This window comes from Lepisma saccharinum, chromosome 20 (genome assembly GCF_977018435.1).
Source record: "Lepisma saccharinum chromosome 20, izLepSacc3.1, whole genome shotgun sequence".
In the NCBI taxonomy this organism is placed as follows: domain Eukaryota; kingdom Metazoa; phylum Arthropoda; class Insecta; order Zygentoma; family Lepismatidae; genus Lepisma; species Lepisma saccharinum.
In genome coordinates this window covers 9,731,779-9,740,396 of record NC_139248.1, presented here as the reverse complement: position 1 = coordinate 9,740,396, position 8,618 = coordinate 9,731,779, and the positions used below count along the sequence as shown (strand labels likewise).

Sequence of the window (8,618 nt, the reverse complement as noted above, 5' to 3'; positions counted from 1 at the left end):
CATTGAACTTCATTGTCACCATTAGCCAAAATTAGCAGAAAAGTGACTTCACATAGAACAAATCAGTCGAATCAGCAACAACTTACTCTTCCAAAAATGGAGTTTCATTAGTTCATACCACTTCGAAAATTCAGGTGGTAGTTTCAATTTCACAGTGTTTCATTGTTGGATCAAGGCAACTCCGTGATCATGGTGATAATATAACACGTTCCCTGTGAGTTCTCCCTGTATATATGTTTTCTCCAATGGCATAACGTAGTCGCCTTATAATGAAGAAATTCTGGTCTCGACTGCCCCATCCCCTGGTGGAAGCACAATCCACATTGGTTCGGACTCCTTTAAACTGTAGGTTTAGTACCAATTAGCCTATCTGAGCATAAAATTCAACTTAAAAACAAATAAATAAAAATTTCTTATGGATACTTCATGACATACCTTTTCTTCTTTACTTCATCTGCATGTACAGATTCTGTAGACCTTTTTGGCTGAACCTCTGATGCTTCTAAAGTTTAAACCATTCTTATCGTGATTAGTTCTCTGATGCCCTCAAAACAAAGCTCTCCTTCCAACCCCTTTCTTCTTTTAATTCTACGGAAGTTATTCACAAGAAAAGTCGCATGATTACGTAACTGATTTCTAAATAGAATTAGCCACCCTTTATCAATGCAGTAATTCTGTTGCTTTTTCCAAACCCACAAAACTGTTACATCAAAATTAATATACCTCGGTATTGTAGTGGTTATTGTGATTGCTTCTTATTAGTATTGAATAGTAGAACGAATACAAAGTTGTTATTTTGTATACCATGTCGATATTTGAAAATGACAGGTATGTAAAATATAAACATAAATATAAAAATTATAATGAAATAAAGAAAGAGACACTTCTGGAATTTCAATGTAGACCTAATTAAAAAGTCGAAATAATTTATTGTGTTGCTTGAGGAAGCAACGCTGAGGTTTTTATTTATTTATTTGGAGATTACTTTAATAATATGCAGGCTGGGATTTATATATGTGAAGACCCGGAGCTTACAACACCAAGACCTCACCCCAATCTCCCTCCTCAGTTTCAGTTATAACTTTTCGCCAAGCTACATGAGGTGGTTTGTTATATGTATTTCTACATTTTTCATCACATCTGAAGTACCTAATTATTTCTTTATGTAGTACTTTTCAAAGCAGTTTTTTTTTTCCCCTGGTGAAGGCCTGGAGCTGCAGCCCTCAAGCTCACCCTAAATCGTGATCTCATCTTGACCATACGCTGCATAATTTTGTGCCTCCTAAGCCCACTAGCTGCTTCTAATCATAGAAGTATTCAATTGGTCACAGTTTTCTTGTTTCAAGAGCTCTAGTAATTCCTTTTGCTTTCTAATGACAAAGTTAAACCAGTTTTTTTTATGGGATGATGATATGTGAACATTTCTAGTACAGATAATATTCATTAGTAAAATTGCTGACAATATCTACACCATAATTCAATTTAAAAAATATGTAAGAAGGTAGCAGAATGAACGAAAATCGTGATGGGCAATTGGACTGGCAATATTTTGGGGGATTTTTCTTAAGTTTCATTGCAACACTGCATGACATGCACAACATTTCTCTTTCAACTGCATTTTGGTAAGGTAGCCTACTTCAGTTCCGTACTTTGATTCATAAACGTGTCATTAATATGCGTTACGTTATCACTATATATCCACGACTTTTCATTTCACTCCAAAACACTACTTCAAATACGTAATTTTAGACTGAGATGCATTTTCCAAGAGGGGACACGGCAGATTTATCCACACACCCCAACACCCTCCCAAATTTTGACAAACACCCCCAAGCACAAAAGTGGAACATCCCCCCTGCAGGGGGTGTAAATATGGATTTTTATATCAACAATAGAATGACAATACTTCAATATAAAGGAACCATTTGTAGATCTACAAGAAACGAAGTCCAATGTACCTTTCGATCAACTACAACCAAAGTGTCAAAGAAGGAGGGTGGAATGTTCAGCATGGTCATTTCCTGTAAACACCAGCTCCCTTGACAAGGCTTCGCTAGGAAAGGGACACTGCCATCTGGAAAATGTCAAACTGGCCTCTAGCCCTCCTTCTAGGGAGCACATACCGCACACAGTGTTGATATTTCTTAAATACGTTATAGGTTTGTAAATTCAACCCCTGAGTCAATGAAATTTACATTTCGTTTCATTTTCTTTTCAATTCTTTCCATGGGCGTCCGGAAGGCCCCCCGGAAAATCAAAGTCAACCAAAAATTATATATTTTTCACATATAATTTCATTTCAGCCATAATAATATGCGTTAATTATTGCAAGAATGTGATAAATTCAAATTTAAGCAATGTTTTTTGAGGGAACAATACTATTATTGGGGAAAATGTGCCTTGTTTGCCCCCCCTGAAAAAATACCCTCCTTGACCCTTCCTGAAAAAAATCCTGCGGACGTCCATGATTCTTTCATGTGAAAAATGTACGATAAAAGTAAGGGAAGAAATTCAAAGATACAGGTTTGACTCCTTATAGTGAATTGTGTTACTATGGTTAGCAACACTATTTTCTGTAACTTGGGCGAGATGGATGATTTTGAAGTGGTAGAGAAGAGAACAGTCAAATGCCTTAGGTCAGTCTCAGTGTAGCATCTCAGTTCGTGTGTTGTCGTTCTGCTTATGAAACAATGTCTAAAACTTTACTGCAAAATTGGCTGAAGAAGATAAAGAAATTGAAACCAGACAGAAAGAAACCGAAAGTGGCGAGTAGAAAAGCAGTGACACTATATGTAGGTATAATTTCTTCCAACGGATATTCATAAAGTACCAATATAAAATTTACTGACTGAGTATTCGATATAAAACGGCAAGTATTTCATGAAGAACCTAAGTGATTCATTCGTCTATAGTTGATGTATGTGACCAATTTTGTGGCTCTAAGAGTTCTTACCTTTGTAATAGAAATTACATTTTATAAGGAATTAGAAAGAGAGTGGTAAAAGGGGGGGGGGGTCGCGCGGGGTTTGTCTGGACGCAAAGGACAAAACAGATATAAATAGAAAAGCGTTAACGTCGTAGCGCCCTGTGAAATTACTGGCACCCTATTAAAGTTATTGCCAGTTTGCAAAGATATAGATTTAGTAAAAATTGTCTTCCTCTTTTTATCTAGTCTGTTCCCTGACATAATGACATATTTAATTTCTTTCCAACTTTTCAGAGAAAGCAAAGGAAGTAGAAGGAATTAAACATAAAAAGAAATGTTATTTACATTAAGTCCCTAATTTATATCTGACCATAGGCGCACCAGTAGGGGCACGACGGTGCTTGCCACTGCCTGCTGGAAACCGTGGAGAGAAAAAAAAATGCTTGTTTCATTGTGCTATTTGTGTTGGAAAGTGAAATAAATGCTATTCAATTTTTAAATAATTGAAAATAAAGCATTACCTCAAATTAGAAGTGAAAATTCCTTGCCTTCCCTTTGCAGCTAACATGCCATGCGTTTATTTGCACATGTTATTTCGTTTTCTTTTAAGGCAATGAGGCACAATTCCCTAGAGTCTCTTGTTCAGTATTTGAAAGATAAACTCTCAACAGCGCCAAGCATATTTTCCAAAGTTTTGTAAGGGTATAAGACTTCAATATGACATTTCTTGACCGATTTCATTCAAAAGCAATACCAGATGTCTATCAAACGTGCATCTCAACTTCCCACTATATTTTAAAGCCTTCATGACCATGCTCTATATAGAGTTCCATTATTTTATTTCAGTTTGTGAATCATTGTTTAAACAGAGATTTGAAAACACCAGCAGCATTTGGAACACACTTCCAACATAGAACTATTAAAATTATATCTATATATATGTCTATCTATCTATCTATCTATCTATCTATATATATATATGCATATTTTCTAACTGAAGCTAGAACAGGAGGAGGCAGGGGGCATGTGCTGAGGTAAAGAGGACACCGAACGAGCAATGCAAGATTGTAAAGAGTACACATGGTGGGATACTGTGAAATGAAAGTGTCGTCGCTATGTTTAATTAATAATATGCATTATCAGTTTGCAAATAAATAGATCTAAAAATGTTCTTGCTCACTTCGCTCGCAGTGGGGTCGTTTATTTAAGACTCATATTATGTCTGCAGATACATGTAGCTACTTATTACTACTACTTCAGACAGACAAGAGCACACGCACCCACCCATGCAATGCATTCTCACCGATATTTCATCAATTAATTGGGAACCCCCTCCCCAAGATAACATTAATATCTGAGTTACACCTACGATAAGAACCATACAAATACAGTAAAAAAAATATTCCGCAAGTGTTCCTAATTTCTTCATAACTAGCTTAAGAATTGCATTAAGTCGCCCTGGTAATAATATGTTATTTTTTTTTTCAATGTCATCTCTTGTGTTTGTCTAACGATTGATTAAATCAAGTACTGAACTGTAGACTGAAATGTTAACATTATCACAAAAATATATTTTCCATGTTTTTCCCTCTGAAATGTTACTTGAAGGGAAGGGGGGTTAATCTCTGGAAACATATATGAACAAATTGAATTAGGGCAAACATTTTAAAACGATCTAAAATATGCACTTAACATTCCCAACACCTCCCCAAGGGAAAAATCCTCGATCGCTTCTCACTCCGGCTGTGGTAATGGATGAAGCTGTCAAAAAAAAAAAGTGTTATCTATGACCTTTAATGGACCTGTTTTTTACGACGTCTGTGTCTAGGTTGAAACTTTTGCTATTTCGCGTGTTGCGTCACGGTGACCTTGGCTATTTCATACGATACAGTCATGGCCGTATTTAGAGGGGGGGTTTCGAGGGTTCAACCCCCCCCGAAACTTCTGACATGTTGGATTAATGGATGTTCAGAAACCAAAATCTGTAACAAATTTTAAATTTTTTTTCGAAGCATCACAAACATACAAGGAGACAATGTTGAAACGATCGAGCTAGAATTTTCATACATTTGGAATTCTGAAAGTTGAGTGAAACAGGATTTATTCTCGGAATCGCAGCCCACTGGCGACCCGTCCATTATCACTTCTGCTGTCATCTTTCCAGTGTTGTTCCTGCGTCACAAGGAATATAGACTGAAGATTCCCTTATGATTGTTCCAAAATTCCCTTTCCAGCTTTTAAATTCCCCGTCCGATAAAGTCGAAAATAAATCCCCCTTGATAGGAGTTCAAACCTAGTACCTCCAGATTCGTAGCGCATTACGTTCGCGATTGAGGTTACAATCCATGCACCAGGCTAAGCTTTTAAAAAGAATTACTGGTTCCACACTTTTCAAAATCCCAAAAATTTAATTTTAAAGTCAAACAACAAAAACTTTATGACTAAAATTTCCATCTAACTTTTTAAGTTTTTCTTGAAGGTTCTCACTGTATGAAACGTAAAAAAAAAAGAAACTTATGCTGGATATTCACTCATCTGCTGGATTGAGTAAGCCCCCTCAAGGATATAACAATAATATAATAATAATAATTATTAGTATTATTATTATGGAATAAAATTGTTTTATTATTATGACATTTTAATTATTATTGTACAATTATTATTTCTATTATTCAAATTTCTGGCGACGCCCTGGGAACAATTATGAATGAACCCCCCCCCCCGAAATTTTTTCCTGCCTACGGCCATGGATACAGTACAATATGTGTAAAAGGTTGGGGAGAGGGGGCAAAGTAACGCGGCGAAGGGAATAGTGCGTTTTTCCCTGTTGGGTAGATGGCCTCGTTTTCAACGCGTGAGACAAAGGTGAGCTGGTCACGGATGGCTGATAGTGGGTTCGCCAAGCAGGTGGTTCCCTCACGGTTGGTTCATTGTGAAGCCGACTGTCGCTAGTTGTGGACCGGGTTCAGTGTTCTCCCGAAGCTCGAATTTCGAGTCGAGAATTAACGGGCGTGTTTCGGAACTTGCAGTTCGCGTGAGTGAGTGATTGCAATGGACGGTTTTTAAAGTTTATCTAAGAAGACGTTTCTACAGGCTTCCTGCCAAACGGTAAGTTTGACAGTCATTTAAGCTTGTTTTCATCGTCTGTACTTTTAGTAACATTTGACAAGTGTCAATACGATAGACTACAATCATACAATGTTTTGCGCACAAAATCTACGGAATGTGATTAAAACAACGAGATTTTTTAAGGTTTACAAGTGGAAAATACGAAAATAAGTAGTATAACAAATGTTTGTTTTGGCTAAAAGTGATTAATTCAGTTTCAATATGTATTATGCAGGTGATAAGGCAAAGGCAACTTCCTTTATGTAAAATTTTAGGTGAGTTCTGCACAGGCACGTAGCTAGGGGGCTGAAGCCCCCGAAATCCTACAAATATCTAATTTAAATAGTGCATAGTGGTAATTAATTTTACTTGTTTAGCAGGATTAAACATCTTGTAAAATAAGTTTTAATATAATGAGAAATTAATCTTCAGGAATTCAGCCACCCCAAATAAAATTCTAGTTCTGCAGGAAAATTGAGGAGAGCGGCTAATAGAAGGTGCAGATAAATCATGGAATATATTGAATAACAGTGTAGCAGAGGGATAATCTTCTCCTCCCATAAATAATAGTAGCATTTGCAAATATTTCCCCATAAACTTGATTGATTGATTTGGTTTATTTTACTTCGCCTTTCTGCCACCTTCGGCTAATCGCGAAGATGAGGGTCAGATGATATGGTGAAATTGTTGAACGGTCACTCACAAGAAACACCAATGCCCAGTCCGAAATTCGAACCTGGTCCCCTGGCATCGTAGCGCGCTCTGATCGGCCCCAATATAAACTTCATACGTTTAAAGTCGTTTCATAAGAGAACACGATTGATGACAACTCATCTAAGAAAAGCGATATTGATGGATTTGCCCATCTACTAATAAAGAAATGATTAACAATATAATAAACTTGCGTTATTTTTGACAGAAAACAGTATTAATTGATATAAATATAATTCAAGACATTTATGAGACTGGGATATCTACACCATTACAAGAGGGCGAAGTTGATGTACTAATAATAATAATAATAAAATTTTATTGTCATTAGGCCAAGTACAGCCAAAAGACAAAGTCAATAGTTAAGATATGAACATAATAGTGTGAAATCTATAGGCTATGCAAAGCTAATTAAATTATGAACCAAAAACTAAATCATATATCTACTAAACATTCAAAACACTCATTAATATCATAAAATGGGTGTAAAACTAACCAGTTGTACAATTTGTTTTTAAACCCCTGTAACGATTCATTATGCAAGTAGAATGGAATTTTGTTGAAAAGTTTTTGGCCAATTACTTCAAAACTATTTAACGACTTAGACAATGTATGATGAGACAAGTAAAGTTCTCAGTTATACCGTGTATTGTAATTATGTACATTTGTTTATATTTCAATTCAGGCAACTCTTCTCTAAAAATGTATTGTACATCAAGAAGACAACTATAAATGTTTTGCAAAATTAAGTAATTCGGGGAAATTAAAAAAAAATAGTGTAACATTCGGCAGGAGTTGTTACATACTGCCTCATATAATATTAATAATTTTTATTAATACATAATAAGAATTTAGTAATAACTGGAATTAAATAATAATCATGCATTTTTTATCAAGAATAATATAATATTATTATTACATGAAAAAGTAAACAGACTATGTAAAATATGTTAAAATACGCCTAAAGTCATGAACGTCCTAGCGCTTGTAATCAAAAGGCTGAGTTAGTTCACTTCCAATTGTCCTATGGGTATAAAGCGAATGTGAAGTTGAGAATGAAATAATATAGGTTCAACACTGTGGCAACAAGAGCTATTGGGACTTTCCGGGGAGAAGAACCGGGATTTTTTTCTCCTGGCCAAGCGGCTCCGGCGCCCACCTAGCGTCGTGTAAAGTGGGTGGGTACCTGGTGAAAACTCTGGCGGTTAAAGGCAACCAGGAATGTGGTGCTGATCACATCACCCCCACCTTCGGCCGTGATCAAGAAGGTGTAGGGCCATAACACCAACTCCCCCCTATATGTCTTCATGGCGTGGTGCACTTTACTTTTTTTACTGGAACTTCTCGGAGATACTGTATTATAACAGATCAATAAAAACAGAATAGACGTAAATACTCGATACCAACCGTTCGTATTTTGAATGTACAGGGTGTACCAAAAGTCCCATTACCGCCCTTTGAATTGTAGACAAACCTGCAAAATGTTATTGTAACAGCATGCGTATGATGAGAGGATGGTATACCATTAAATCAGACCAATGACCACCATTTACTCCAGATGATCTGTGTGCACACCGCCACTTTCATGGCACAGTATTATTCACCTCCAGATGGGATATGAAATCCTCCGTAGCATAAGATGTCAGATCTGGATTTCAGGTGGCCATTTTAAGAGAATACCTCAATCGCACCAGAGACAAATGGATTGGACGAGGATCGCCAAATTTACCAGCACCTCTAAAATGGCCACCTCAAAGTCCAAATCTGAGATCTTGTAATAATGCGCTCTGGGGACACATCAAACAGAAAGTCGCCCATAATCGTTATCAGACAACTGGGGAACTTCAAGAAGCTGTTCGCAATGCGTTTGCTT

At 36.6% G+C, this 8,618-nt stretch overlaps 1 protein-coding gene across 3 annotated transcripts in view; it reads left to right on the top strand.

Annotated features, from left to right (window-relative positions):
- Positions 1-5,823: 5,823 nt before the first annotated feature.
- Positions 5,824-8,618, top strand: part of Cad88C (cadherin 88C) — a 219,329-nt gene continuing 216,534 nt past the window's right edge. For all 3 annotated transcript variants that reach the window (XM_083142091.1, XM_083142092.1, XM_083142090.1), the window contains exon 1: positions 5,824-6,034. The gene's annotated coding sequence lies outside the window, so the exon portion shown is untranslated. The remainder of the gene's footprint in view (positions 6,035-8,618) is intronic.